This window comes from Panthera leo, chromosome F2 (genome assembly GCF_018350215.1).
Source record: "Panthera leo isolate Ple1 chromosome F2, P.leo_Ple1_pat1.1, whole genome shotgun sequence".
In the NCBI taxonomy this organism is placed as follows: Eukaryota; Metazoa; Chordata; class Mammalia; order Carnivora; family Felidae; genus Panthera; species Panthera leo.
The window spans coordinates 16,689,675-16,705,260 of NC_056695.1; the positions used below are offsets into that span (position 1 = coordinate 16,689,675).

Sequence of the window (15,586 nt, forward strand, 5' to 3'; positions counted from 1 at the left end):
TTCTGTTCATCACCTTGAAGATTTCCTGCCATTCCTTTCTGGCTTGCCAAGTTTCAGTAGATAGGTCTGCGACTACCCTTATGTGTCTACCTTTGTATGTTAGGGCCTGTTTATCCCTAGCTTCTTTCAGAATTCTCTCTTTATCCTTGTATTTTGCCAGTTTCACTATATGTTGTGCAGAAGATCGATTCAAGTTATATCTGAAGGGAGTTCTCTGTGCCTCTTGGATTTCAGTGCCTGCTTCCTTCCCCAGATCAGGGAAGTTCTCAGCTATGATTTGTTCAAGTACACCTTCAGCCCCTTTCTTTCTCTCTTCTTCTTCTGGAATTCCTATGATACAGATATTGTTCCATTTGATTGCATCACTTAGTTCTCTAATTCTCCCCTCACACTCCTGGATTTTTTATCTCTCTTTTTCTCACCCTCCTCTTTTTCCATAATTTATCTTCTAATTCACCTATTCTCTGCCTTTTCAATCCATGCTATGGCTGCCTCCATTTTATTTTGCACCTCATTTATAGCAGTTTTTAATTCCTCATGACTATCTTTTAGTCCCTTTATCTCTGTAGCAATACTCTGCTGTCCTCTATGCTTTTTTCAAGTCCAGCGATTAATTTTATGACTATTATTCTAAATTCTTGTTCCGTTATATTGCTTAAATTGTTTTTGATCAATTCATTAGGTGTAGCTACTTCCTGGAGTTTCTTTTGAGGAGAATTCTTCCGTTTCATCATTTTGGGTAGTCCCTGCAGTAGCTCCAAAGTGCAGTGCACTTCCCCTGGGCTGTCCAGAGTAACTTGTGTTGGTGGGCATGGCCGCAGTCAGACTTGACTGTCTGCTCCCAGCCCACCACTGGAGCCACAGTCAGACTGGTGTGTACCTTATCTTCCCCTCTCCCAGGGGCAGGACTCACTGTGGAGTGGTGTGGCCCCTGTCCAGGCTGCTTGCACACTGCCAGGCTTGTGGTGCTGCCTCAATGGTATCTGGCCAAGGGCATATTAGACAGGGTGGGTCCGCAAGTTGCACAGGGGCAGGAGGGGCAAGCTTAGCCAGCTTTGCCATGGGTGGTCCCCTGTGGAAGGGGCCCTGCAGCACTGGGAGGGAGGCAGGCCTGTCGGAGGGATGGATCCACAGAAGCATAGCATTGGGCATTTGTGCGGTGCAAGCAAGTTCAGTGATGGGAACTGGTTCCCTTTGGAATTTCAGCTGGAGGATGAGAGAGGGAAATGGCGCTTGCCAGTACCTTTGTTCCCCCGCTGAGCTCTGTCCTATGGGGGCTCAACCACTCTCCCTCCTGGCGTCCTCTCACCTTCCCTGCTCTCTGAGAGCAGAGCTGTTGAGTTTTAACATTCCAGATGTTAAGTCCCGCTGGCTGTCAGAATCCACAGAGTCCAGCCCCTCCGCTTTTGCAAGCCATACTTCAGGGGCTCTGCCTTGCCTGGTAGGCTGCCCCTCCACTGCCCCTGCTCCCTCCCGCCAGTCTGTGTAGCACGCACCGCCTCTCCACCCTTCCTACCCTCTTCCCGTGGGCCTCTTGTCTATGCTTGGCTCTGGAGAGTCTGTTCTGCTAGTCTTCTGGCTGTTTTCTGGGTTATTGAGGAAGATGTGGGTGGAATCTAAGCAATCAGCAGGACGAGGTGAGCCCAGAGTCCTCCCATGCTGCCATATTCCCAGAACTCTCTTTCATATATTTTCTTAATTCTAGTTTTGGCCTTTTATTTTCCACTTAAAGAAGTTCTTTAATATTTCTTACAATAAAGCCTGTTTAGTGGTGATTAACTCCTTCAGCTTTTGCTTATCTGGGAAACTCTTTATCTCCCCTTCAATTTTTAATAATAAACTTGCCCGGTATTCCTGGTTGTGGTTTTTTTTCCTTTCAGCACTTTGAGTATATCATGTCACTGCTTTCTGGCCTGTAAAGTTTCTGCTGAAAAATCAGCTGATACTCTTATAGCAGGTTCCCTTATATACAACTAATTGCTCTTCTCTTGCTGCTTTTAAGATTCTCTCTTTGCCTTTAATTTTTGACATTTAAATTATAATGTATCTTGGTGTTCATCTTGTTTGGGACTTTCTATTATTCCTGGCCTGGATATCTGTTTTCTTTTCCAAGTTAGGGAAGTTTTTAACTATTAATTATTCAGATAAGTCTTCTGCCGCCTTCTCTCTGTCTTCTGCCTCTGGGACCCCTAAAAGACAAATGTTAGTATGCTTGACGTTTTCCTAGAGGTCCCTTAAACTATCTTCACTTTTAAAAAATTCTTTTTTCTCTTGTCTTTTCAGTTTGGGTGATTTCCACTAAATCTTCAAGATTATTGATCCACTGTTCTGTATCACTTAATCTGCTGTTTATTCCCTCTGGTATATTGTTGATTTCTGTTACTGTATCCTATAGCTCTAATTCATACTTTCTTATACTCTGTCTCTTTATTGAAGTTCACACTGTTTTCATATAATCTTCTCTTGAGCTCATAAAGTAAACATGGCAATTACTTTGAACTGTATTGGATAAATTGTTTATCTTTGCTTTGTTCTGTTCTTTTTCTGAGGTTTTGTTTTATTCTTTCATTTGCAAGTTTTTCCTCATACTCCTCATTTTGCCCAAATCTGTGTTTGTTTTTCTATATTAGGTAGTCCAGCTATAACTCCCAGATTTAAAGGAGTGTCCTTATGTAGGAGATGTCCTGTGGGGGACAAGAAGGACAATCACCCTGGCCATTAGAACCAGGTGTTCCAGGGGTATCCTATTTGTCGGCCATATGTACCTTTCTGTTGTGGCAGAATCATGACTGCTAAGGGGGTAGTGGTGGGTGGGACTGACTCAGAGCCTGACTTTGTTATATTTGTTTTTATGGTTATCTGACATTTAAGGTAATTGTACTACATTTCTACTTATGTAGTGATAAAAAAAATTACCTTTAAATTCTCTTATTTCAGTAAAATGTGAGAGTTAATTGAAAGAATATATTAAGTAGAACATTTATGAAAGAAGTTGAAGGGGACACATAGAAATAGAAAAGCATTCCATGATCATGGATTGGAAGAACAAACATTGTTAAAATGTCTATACTTCCCAAAGCAATCTACACATTTAATGTAATCCCTATCAAAATACCGACAGCACTTTTCACAGAGCCAGAACAAATAAACCTAAAGTTTGTATGGAACCACAAAAGACCCCAAATAGCAAAAGTTAATCCTGATAAAGAAAAAAAAAAAAACTGGAGGCAACATGGTTCTGGATTTCAAACTACACTATAAAGCTGTAGTCAAGACAGTATGGTACTAATACAAAAACAGACACGTAGATCAACAGAATAGAAAATTCAGAAATGGACCCCAACTATATGTTCAATTAATCTTCAACAAAGCAGGAAAGAATATCCAATGGAAAAAAGACAGTCTCTTTAACAAATGGTATTGGGAAAACTGGACAGCAACAAGCAGAAGAAGAAAACTGGAACACTTTCTTACACCATACAGAAAGATAAATTTAAAATGGATGAAAGACCTAAATATGATACAGTAAACCATCATAATGCTAGACAAGAACACAGCGGTAACCTCTTTGACTTCAGCCTGTGGGAGTAACTTCTTACTAAACGTATTGCCAGAGGCAAGGGAAACAAAAGCAAAAATGAACTACTGGGACTTCATCAAGATAAAAACCTTCTGCACAGTGAAGGAAACAATCAACAAAACTGAAAGGCAGCCTATGGAACGGGAGAGGATATTTGCAAATGACATACCTGATAAAGGGTTAGTATCCAAAATCTATAAAGAACTTATCAAACCAAATACCCAAATAACAATCCAGTTAAGAAATGAGAAGACACTTTTCCAAAGAAGATATCCAGAGTACTAACAGACACATGAAAAGATGCTCAACATCACTCATAATCAGGAAAATACAAATCTAGACCACGATGAGATACCACTTCACAACTGTCAGAATGGCTAAAATTAATAACACAAGAAACAACAGGTGTTGGTGAGGATGCAGAGAAAGGGGAACCTTCCTGCACTAGTTGTGGGGATGCATATTGGTGCAGCCATTTTAGAGAACAGTATGGAGTTTCCTCAAAAAGTTAAAAATAGAACTACCCTATGATCCAGCAATTGCACTATAGGTGTTTGCCCAAAGGATACAAAACACAGATCCAAAGGGGTATGTGCACTCCGATGTGTATAGCAGTATTATCAACAATAGAGCACAACTATGGAGAGAGCCCAAATGTCCATCAACGAAAGAATGGATAAAGAAGAAGTGGTATATATATGAAATGGAATATCACACAGCCATCAAAAAGAATGAAATCTTGCCATTTGCAATAACGTGGATTGAGCTACAATGTATTATGCGAAGCAAAATAAGTCAGGCAGAGAAAGACAAATACCATATGCTTTCACTTATATATGGAATTTAAGAAACAAAACAATGAACACATGGGAAGGGGGGAAAAGAGAAGAGAGGGAAAGAAAACACAAGAGACTCTTAACCATAGAGAACAAACTGAGGGTTAATGGAGGAAGGTGAGTGGGGGATGGGCTAGATTGGTAATGGGTATTAAGGAGGGGACTTGTTATGATGAGCACTGGGCGTTGTATGTAAGTGATGAATCACTGAATGTTACCTCTGAAACCAATATGTACTGTATGCTAACTAACTAGAGTTTAAATAAAAATTTGAAAAGAAAAATAAATTAAAAAATAAAGAAGATATTAAGTAGGTATTAGTGCAGATGGCAATATTCTAAAGATAGCACATGAATGATTAAAGTTCTGGAAAACTTCACCAACAACATTATTTTCATGAGTTAAGCATAATCCATTTTACCACTTTTCTAATATTGAGCTTTTAATTTGTTTTCTATTATAAACAATGCTTCAAAGAACCTCTTATAGCTAAATATTATTCATATCCATGATGATTCCCTTAGGAGAATTCTCAGATGTGGAATTGTCAGGTGCAAGGGCAATGATTATATTATTTTAAAGTTTGAAATTAGTGTTCATTAACCATTTCTCTAAGTTTTTATTGAGACATGTAGGAGGTTAGCAAAGCAACATTTATGACCCAGAGGAATAATTTCTTGTTAATCAAAAGGTTGCTTAATGCAATTACCTTCAAGTGTGTTCCAGGACCACATGACAATTCCTCCCACCCTGGGGAAGTCCTGTGGTAGGGAAAATGGTTGGTTGGAAGATCTGATTTGTAGTTGATGTTACTGTTTCCACTTAATTAGCTTTGTGATCTTGTGCAAGTCACAACCTCTCTCTGAGCTATAATTTTCTCACTCATAAAGTCATACTAAAAATAATACAGTGTTTACCTCACTGAGCTGTGAAGATTAAATGAAATATGTGGAAATGGATTGTAAATGCTAAAACATGATATAAAATGTTAGTAGCTGGTGTTATAAAAGTACAATATATGCTCCCCACTTGAGAGATTTTGCAAGTACAATTCTCAGGCTTCACAGATACAGGTCATCTCGTGCAATGCAGACAATTTTTTAATGTCATATGGGGACAGTATATAGAAAAAGTGGAGGGTATGAAAGAGAATTAAATTCCAATGAAAGCCTATTTCCTTACTGATTATTCCTTCCCATTCTCTCCTCAGCAAACACTAGAACCTTGTATGGCATTGCAGCCAACACTAATCCTGGGTTGAGCATTCTTTCTTATCATTAAATCTCATTGAAAACATCAGTTACTCAAAAGTCACATTACTTGTTAATCTAGAATTGGTCAGGTGGCTCAGAATTTCAGAGTTTGGGCCAGAACAAAAGTTAGCTATTTCTGGTACCTATAGATTTTTTGAAAAACTAATGATCTTCCCTGAGACTCTGTTCTCTTCCCATGATGCACGTTATCTGAATGGTCTCTTGTCATGGGTAGATTCAGGTAAAAATCAACCAATAAGCTGCCTACCAGAGAACAATGATGTTGATAAAACCCAGAGAGCAGAGCCCATTGTGAGTGCAGTGTGTTCAGAGGGTAGGGGGCTAACCCTGAAGGCAGCTGGGTTCTAGATTTAGCTCTGCCATGAACTACCTAGAATCTGAATGTCCGCATCTGTAAAATAAGTGAGTTAGATTAGAATCTAGCCACAAGGTCTTTAAGGTCTCTGTTCACAGTAAGATTCTATAGCTCTATAGGTCAGTTAACAAATAAAGGGATTAACCTTCCCAACCTTCCACCATGGGCAAGACAGAAAATACTGAAGCCAGAGGGTCTCAGCTGGGAGTTTGGGAGGAGCATGGATTCTACTCCGTGACATCACAATATTCAGCCCAGGCTCCAACTTGGCCACTGAGAAGAAAGTAACAGGAGGTTCAGCTATTGATATATTAGAGGCAGGACACTACCGGACAGAGCTAGAAGGAATCAGCTAGCCATGCCTCCAGTTCAGGTATGTAACAATTGCTAAGCTTAGAATAGAAATTGCTGTTATCTAAAAAAATAGAAAGAGAGGACCAGGAGATGAGTGTATCTCCAGGCTTAGGAATAAGATAAGCATAGAGACTACGCACCACATACTTTACGGTAAAGGTTCCCAATGATCAGAAAAAGGCCAAAGGCAGTCCCACCAGAAAGCGAGTTGTGTTATGTCCTCTTAATAGCCAGACTTATTTAATGTCATGAAGCCAGATGAAGATATTTCCAAGACTTTTAACCCCTCACCGGTCTATCCCCAACCATGGCAAAAATGCAAAAGCAACAGTTACCTCGAGGAAGTCAGTGTAAAATTACTTTGTAGAGTAGTTTACATTTATTGCCTGGTGGTGTTTATTCTTTTAATAGCTTCTTCCCAACATTGAAAGGGAAGAATAGACTTAACAAAAAATAAGTTAACTGAAAGAACTGAAAGAAGTATTTTCATAGAAGATAATACAAAGATAGAAACAAAAGTAATAAAAAGAGGAGAAATAAATTTATTATCGGTTAGCAACCAAGATTAAATTTAAAGCCTTGAAATTTCAAGGCTTAAAAGGCAAAAGGCCATCATCTCCTATAAACAGTGAAAGAGAAGGGCCTTATGGTTGAGAAGTAGGTAAAACAGTTCAGCTGGAACCATCTACAGCTCCTCCCCCTCTAAAGAACTCATGCCAGTGAAATCATCGCTGGGGATGCAGACATTTCTGTTTTCTTTACCTTGCCTTGGGGTTTTGGCTTCTAAAGTATTTGTTTCTTCCTGGAGTCTTGGGGCCCGGAGAGGCTCAAGTGACGGGCAAATAGCTGTTCTGTTTACCAGTAGGGCGGAGCATGGGGTGAGCGCCAGGTCCTGACTCATCTCCATTGGCCTCCCTCCGTGTCTCAACACACTGCGACCCCAGAGCTGAGTACAAGACTGTTCAGGCAAGCACGCTGAGATTTGCCCGCAAGAGCTAAGTTTATTGCCACATTCCCTCAGTGGAAGCAGCAGTCCAGTGTTCTGACAGGTAGATTAGTTACCCACAGGGGACTCCAATAGCAATAGACCAGGGGACGGGAGATCCAATCTCTAACCACAGGACACAATTTTAACACACTATGACTTCCAACATCAGGAATAAATATATCTCAGCAGTAAGACCAATACTCTATACACTATAAAAGTAGTAATAACCTAAAGCATGTCAATAAATCCGGAGGTCCAGATGAAAACAAAATGTACTTGTACATTAACTCTACTATATATTCAACCTCCCTCTAGAGAAACCATCATAATTTTTACAATTACAGTATTTATTTATTAAAAATGTTTTTTTAATGTTTATTTTTTGAGAGAGAGACACAGACAGGGGTGAGTGGGGGAGAGACTGAGAGAGATGGAGACACACAATCTGAAGCAGGCTCCAGGCTCTGAGCTGTCAGTGCAGAGCCTGATGCAGGGCTTGAACCCACAAACCACGAGATCATGACCTAAGCCGAAGTCAGATGCTCAACCGACGGAGCCACTCAGGTGCCCCTACAGTTACATTATGATCCAACTTCTTAGGTCCTTGAAAATTAAATCCTCAATGGTCCAACTTTTAGACTTCATTAATAGTTATTGAAAACCAAGTTTAGGTTTAACTTAAAATAATATCCAAAAAACACAGTGTCCTAACTTGTCTACATTTATATTCCTTGACTATAATGTTCTCTGAGCATTGTGTTAGTCACATACCATGGAATTTTAGAGTTGGAGGGGAACTAAGAGATCATACATTCCAATGTCCTCATTTCTACAAGAGGGAACCAGCACAGAGAGGTTGTGTCTTGACTTAGGTCATTAAGCTAGTTAGTGTTAGCTTGGGGAACATAGCTTAAGTCCTCTTACTTTCAGCCAGGTGTCTTCAATATTCCCTGCCCCTAATTCATGCTGAAAGAATTAACTATTCATATCTGACCTATTTTAGAATATCCTAAGAAAGGAAATCTCATTTCCTTGGAGTGGTTATTAGTAAATTCAAGTACTCTATATAGGTGGCACCAGTCACCAAAACTCTCCTAGCCTTTATAGCTCCAATTAGAACAAGCTTTGGTCAAGGTCAAGAAAAGGCATCCAAGACCCCATCCAAAAGGCTGAGATAACAATTAAAATAAATCCAGGGAAACTGACAGGTTATTCTGCCTTGAGGCCTGATTAGAAGTAGTTCACTGAAAGAAAAAAAAAAAAAAAAAGAAAAGAAAAAAGGCATTTATAACATTAACAACTTTCTGCTTTTTAATAAATATGCCGACTTTCTGTGGCCTTGCCTTTTCCAGTTTAGCTAGATCACTTTGTTTATGTGTATGAGTGTGTATACTCTGTATGTATATCATATATATGTATACTCCATAGATGTATGTATGAGTGAACACTTCTGGCAGGTGTGGCTATTACACCATCTGTGGTAACCTATCCTTACTACCTAATATACCTCCTTTATGAGCCTCTCCTGACTCTTCCCATGAATTAATATTTTATTTGTAATTATGAGCTGCCTTAGATTTTTCCAGGGTTTGTTTTATGTAGAGCTGTATATGTCTTGCATCTCTAATTAACCTGTAAGTCTGAGCCCAGTCATTCCCTGGATACAGATACTCACAGCTTTTTCCTATTCAATTCATTGCAAATATATTAATATCTGTCTAAAGTCCCAAAATCTGAAAGGAAATGAAATTGCTGAATATAAATATAGATCTCATTTTCATAGTCATCAGTGCCAAAGATCTGATGAATATTTTCTAGGCTGCTAGACTGTTTTTTAACCAACTGAAAAGTGTATATCCTGTAAGGAACTTCCATATGTTTCTAGCTATCCATGCAGATTATCTTTCATAAAAGAGAATTATTAAATGATCACTAATAGAAAAGAACATTCCATCATGACATAGGGTTTAAACGGGTTGTAGTAATGTCTTTCAGCTTCCACATTAATTGCAAAGGTTGTGTAATATATTGAGTAACTTTGCACATACTACAGCATAAAACTTCATGAGAAAGGTGATTGTAAGAAATGGAGGGTTTTATAAAAAGAGCTTTAATTTCAGATTCTTCATTGTGGGTTTTGCATTTTCATCTCTACAGTAAACTGAAACACAGGTATGCCAAGTGAACTTTTGAAATGTTTTCCATCAAATTACCCAAGAAAATGCATCCTGATCAGTTTTATTTAACAGCTTTGGGAGGAAAAAAAAGCAAAGAAATCTACCTTGCCAGAGATCAAGGCATTTGATTCTTTCTCTTGCTGCCACCACCTGGGGTGCCTTGGCATCTGGCCACACCTGGATCTCTGACACATACAGGACTCTCCTTTATCCCAGCCCAGCCTCCATGCCCACTCTCCTAAGAATTGTGCAATGAGACCTTTGTAACCTGAGGCTTGTGAAGTCTGGAAAGGAATGTGACACAGAGCCAACAGACGTTGCTGCCACCAGGGCTTAGAAGGAGCTTTCCTACCTGTTCACCTGGTGCCTGGGGGAATCTCAGAAGGGGAAAGGTATGCTCTAAAAGGAGTGGGAATGGAGCCTTTGGCAAGACAATGAAGCAATCACTCGGGTGTCTTTTCCCTGTTCTCTTTGCCAACCTTCAGAGTCATGTTTCATGCTGCTCCCAAGAGTAGTCTCAGATCCACTTTTGAACCACTTCCTTTCCTACTCCTAATTACACTCCCTGCTGAAAGCTATGAGTAGTAGGTTCATTCTTCCAGCAGCTCTATAAATGCTGATGGGTGATCCTAATGGGGGTTCTATATTAAACAGTGATATTGATGACAGATTGGTGGGAGCTGTTGGCGGGACAGCTGGAGAGATCTTTGTGATCAGAGCCCTACCCTATTGGTACTTGTCAGTTAGCAACACAAAACTCTTCTCCTCACCTCCCCCACATACATCTTCCTCCATCATGGCAAATACACAATCTGCCCATTGGCAATACTTGAAGTTGTCCTACCTCTTCTGCCCAGGGAATTCTGTCATGAGCTGAGTCAGGAATAACTGTCTTTTAAGTTGCCCATTTATCAGGGCATTTGGGTGGTTCAGTCGGTTGAGTGTCCAACTCTTGATTTCAGCTCAGGTCATGATCCCAGGATTGTGGGATTGAGGCCCATGTCGGACTCCGTGCTGAGGATGGAGCCTGCTTAAGATTCTCTCTCTCAATCTCTCTCTCTCTCTCTCTCTCTCTCTCTCTCTCTCTCCTCTTCTGCCCCTCTCCCTTACTCGCACTTCTCTCTCTCAAAAATAAAATAAAATAAAATAAAATAAAATAAAATAAAATAAAATAAAATAAAATGTTAAAAAAAAGTTGCCCAATCATAATGGTCACAGAAGTAGACCTCTAAAAGGAAGAACTAAAAGAAAGTGAAAGACTTACTCTTCAGTCTTATACTGTTTAGAACAACCAAATATAATTAATTATAAAGGACAAGTTCTGTATTTTATCAATATTGCTTATAAACAAAAGGTAGTCCCTGAAAAACAGATTTTTAGCGAGTTGAGAAGGTAATTTACTTGACAATTACCAGTATTTTCCTTTCTTTAGAACATATTTAGAATGCAAAGTCATTATTATTAGAAAATGGAGGAAGGATTTCTTTTATGTTAGAATAGGTTCTTTTCTATGTTAGGAACTGATACCACCTCACACCTCTAACTAACATATTACCTCTTGCTGTACTCTGTCCTTTCAAGGTGGTTCTCCTTTCTTCCCCAAATGAATTCAGTATCAGTTTCAATCCACTTTGTGGTTTTTGAAAACTCAATATGTACCAGGCTCTGTGACAATAAAAAAGTTAAATGTCTGGCATAAATTTGGCTCTTTAAGAATTAAGAATTTAGTTAGGGAGACAAGATATTTACCTTTGAAGAGTTCAAAAGCAAAAAGGAGTTTAAAAACTGCATAACTATGAAAAATATTTGTATTGTGGACTTCAAAGTGTCCAGGGGCTAAGGGAAGAGTAGAGGTGAAGTTGCCCCAGGTTGCTCATCATAGCAGAGTTGGGACTTGAAGAGAAATAGTAGCATGCTGTTTAAGTAGTAGGCTTAAAGAGAAAAACCATTTTCTAGATTTTGGTCCTGGAACAACAGGTCTTCTCCTATTCACAGACCTTATCTCCACTCTCCCTGTACTTCTACAATTCTGTTTTTGCATGCAAGGCGAACAAACAATTCACATGGCTTTGTTGGGATATGGAAAATAGGAGTCATGGAAACATGGCACATGAGAAAAGATTAAACCAACCTTAACATGTGGTTTCTGTGAAAGGCCCAGCATACTCTACCCTGAACTGTGTCTGATTTTAATCATGGACATGGGCTTCCTGATCTCCCACCCAAAAGTTGGCATGTTCCAGACCTAATTCATTGCATTCCTCCAAATTTTCTCCCTTTTTTGTGATTCCCATCTCAGCCAATGACCTTACCATATTCCCAGTTATTCTGACGAGGTGGTGAGTCCTTTCTGATTCCTTTGACTCTCCTCCCATTCACTTGGTTATCAAGCCCACCAGGTTATCTCCACATCTCTTTCAAGTCCATTTCTTCTGCCAGTTCCGCCTGCTGTTGCCCTGGGCCAGGCTCTCATTCTCTTTCCCTAAGATTACCCATCTCCCCAACTTCATTGCTCTGATCTCTGTTGTTTACATCTTTCTAAAATAAATACTGGAGGTTTTCACTTGCTAGGTTAAAAATGGTTCAAGATTTCCCACTGTTTAAAAAATGAAGACCAAACTCCTTATCTTGGCTTTCAAGGTCTTTCACTTTTTCTAGCCATTCTCCTCTGCCAACCATTCACTTAGTCTTCCCCAGTTTATTAACCAGATGGACTCCTCTACTTTCCGTTCTCCAGAATGCCCAGCCCTTTCTTTCCTCGATGGTCTTACTCATACAGTTCTCTTCTGACAGCTGAATTCCTACAGGATTCCTCCTCAGATTGGTGACTTTTTCTTTCTTCCTTCATTTATGATTTTCTCATGGCATTCTTTTTTTTAATGTTTATTTATTTTTAAGAGAGAGAGAGTGTGTGAGTGGAAGGGGCAGAGAGAGAGAGAGAGAGAGAGGAAGACAGAATCTGAAGTAGGTTCCAGGTTCTGAGCCGTCAGCACAGAACCCGATGCAGGTCTGGAACTCAAGAACTGGAAGATCATGTCCTGAGCTGAAGTCAGATGCTTAATTGACCAAGTCACCCAGGTGCCCCTCTCATGGCATTCTTATTTTTATAACCCTTTTGGCTGAAGGAGTGAGCCAGGTGGGGTTGGAAGACCAAGAAGAAGAGAGAAGAGTTTCTTAAGACCCGAAATAGCATGTGCAAAGACTCAGAGTAAAGAGAGAATGGCATCTTCAAGGAACTGAGCAGTGTACAGTAGTTGGTAGAAATCAAATCTAAGCAGAGAGGAAAGAACTGGGGAGAGATGGCACTGCCCCTGCTACGGAGCTGGGGTTTTAACTTAAGATCAGTGGGCAGCTTTCTTTCTTCTTTATAAAGTTTATCTATCTATTTTTAAAATTTATTTAGTAATCTCTACATCCAACATGGGGCTACTCACAACCCCAACATTAAGAGTTGCATGGTCTCCTTACTGAGCCAGCCAGGTGCCCCTGGTGGGTAGGTAGTTTTAAAGGGTTGGTTATAAGCAGGGGAGCAATAGATATTACTTGCACTTTAAAAGAACGTAATTTATGGAGAACAGATGGGAATGGAGAAAAACTGGAGAAAAGACTGTCAGTTAGGATCCTGGTAGGGTAAACCAAGGAGATGATAAGCTTGGTCTAGGGTAGTGACAGTAGAAAAGAGAGGAAGGCAGTGGACTTCTGGAAGGCCCAGGAATGATACTGTACTAGGTGCAGTATCACTTCCCACTAATGCCCCACTAAGCAGATCAGACTTTATCTTGTAGGAAACAGGAAGCAACAAGGATTTCTTAGCTTAGGTAAATCTACATTTTTGAAAGAGAACACTGGAGATGGTATGGAAGAAGGCTAGAAGGGGAAGACTGGTTGCAGATGGACAGGAAGCAAAGTCATTGAGGTGGGTGTTAAATGCTGATGGCACAGCTGCTCAAAGCAAGTGAACCCCTCTCAGCACTGGTGATCCTGCCCCAAGTGCAGTTAAATAAAAATAAATACGTTTTAATTGAAAAGTTATATGTGCATGCAGTAAAAATTTAAACAGTATAAACTTTATGCCATGAAATAATTCTCCCTTGTATCCCAGTCCCCAGTCCTTTCCCTCCATGGAACTTGAGACAAATTTTACATGCTCTCCAGAAATTTTCTATGCATAAACCAATATGTACAAGTATGTATTATGCACATGCTCTCTATGTATATATGCACACATGTGGATCCACTTTTTAAAATAAGATTACTATACACATACTTCTATGCCTTGCTTTTTAATAAAAATGTGAAACTGCATTTTTATACCCTTTTTTATATCACCTCATGGAGATGTGTGCTTCATTCTTTTTATGCCTACATTGAAAATACTCCTACAGTTAACTCACAAGTTTCCCTACTTATGAACATTGAAGTCAAACATGGCTTCACAGGAGGAAGTCAAATTTTCACTCTTCACAGATGACATGATACTCTATATGGAAAAACCAAAAGGTTCTACCAAAAAACTCTTAGACCAACCCATGAATTCAGCAAACTCGCAAACTATAGAATCAGTGCACAGTTTAAGGAATCCACTCCTGAAATTATTGTTGCACTATATGCTAACTAACTTGGATGTAAATTTAAAAAATAAATAAATAAAAAGAAAGTAAAATCAATGCACAGAAATTGGTTGCATTTCTATACACCAATACTGAAGCAGAAAGAGAAATCAAGGAATCTATTCTATCCCATTTACAATTGCACCAAAACCCATAAAATACCTAGGAATAAACCTAACCAAAGAGGTGAAAAATCTATACACTGAAAACTATAGAAAAGCTTATGAAATAAATTGAAGAAGACACACAAAAAAAATGGAAAAATATTCCATGTTCATGGATTGGGAGAACAAATATTGTTAAAATGTCAATACTACCCAAAGAAATCTACATATTCAATACAATCCCTATCAAAATAGCACCAGCATTCTTCACAGAGCTAGAACAAACAATCCTAAAATCTGTATGGAACCAGAAAAGACCCCAAATAGCCAAAGCAATCTTGAAAAAGAAAACCAAAGTGGGAGCCATCACAACCCTGGACTTTAAGATGTATTACAAATCTGTAATCATCAAGACAGCATGGTACTGGCACAAAAACAGACACTCAGATCAATAGAACAGAATAGAGAACCCAGAAATGGACCCTCAAATGTATGGGCAACTAATCTTTGACAAAGCAGGAAAGAATATACAATGGAATAAAGGCAGTCTCTTTAACAAATGGTGCTGGGAAAACTGGACAGCAACATGCAGAAGAATGAACCTGGACCACTTTCTTACACCATACACAAAAATAAACTCAAAGTGGATGAAAGACCTAAATGTAAGACAGGAAGCCATCAAAATCCCAGAGGAGAAAGCAGGCAAAAACCTCTTTGATCTTGGCCACAGCAACTTCTTACTCAACACGTCTCCAGAGGCAAGGGAAACAAAGGCAAAAATGAACTATTTGGACCTCATCAAAATAAAAAGCTTCTGCACAGCAAAGGAAACAATCAGCAAAACTAAAAGGTAACCGACAGAATGGGAGAAGATATTTGCAAACCACATATAGATAAAGGGTTAGTATCCAAAATCTATACAGAACTCACCAAACTCCACACCCAAAAAACAAATAACCCAGTGAAGAAATGGGCAGAAGACATGAATAGACACTTCTCTAAAGAAGACATCCAGATGGCCAATAGGCACATGAAAAGATGCTCAACATCACTCAACATCAGGGAAATAGAAATCAAAACCACACTGAGATACCACCTCACACTGGTCAGAGTGGCTAAAATGAACAAATCAGGAGACTATAAATGCTGGAGAGGATGTGGAGAAACGGGAACCCTCTTGCACTGTTGGTGGGAAGGCAAACTGGTGTAGCTGCTCTGGAAAACAGTGTGGACATTCCTCAAAAAATTAAAAATAGATCTACCTTATGACCCAGCAATAGCACTGCTAGGAATTTACCCAAGGGATAC

The 15,586-nt window shown here is 39.5% G+C and overlaps 1 protein-coding gene across 5 annotated transcripts in view; it reads left to right on the forward strand.

Annotated features, from left to right (window-relative positions):
- The first annotated feature begins 6,262 nt into the window (after positions 1-6,262).
- Positions 6,263-15,586, forward strand: part of DNAJC5B (DnaJ heat shock protein family (Hsp40) member C5 beta) — a 97,929-nt gene continuing 88,605 nt past the window's right edge. For 3 of the 5 annotated variants that reach the window (XR_006198099.1, XR_006198100.1, XR_006198098.1), the window contains exon 1: positions 6,263-6,418. The gene's annotated coding sequence lies outside the window, so the exon portion shown is untranslated. Of the gene's footprint in view, positions 6,419-9,544; positions 9,957-15,586 lie in introns of all 5 variants that reach the window. The other 2 variants (XM_042923200.1, XM_042923199.1) reach the window with 2 other exon arrangements.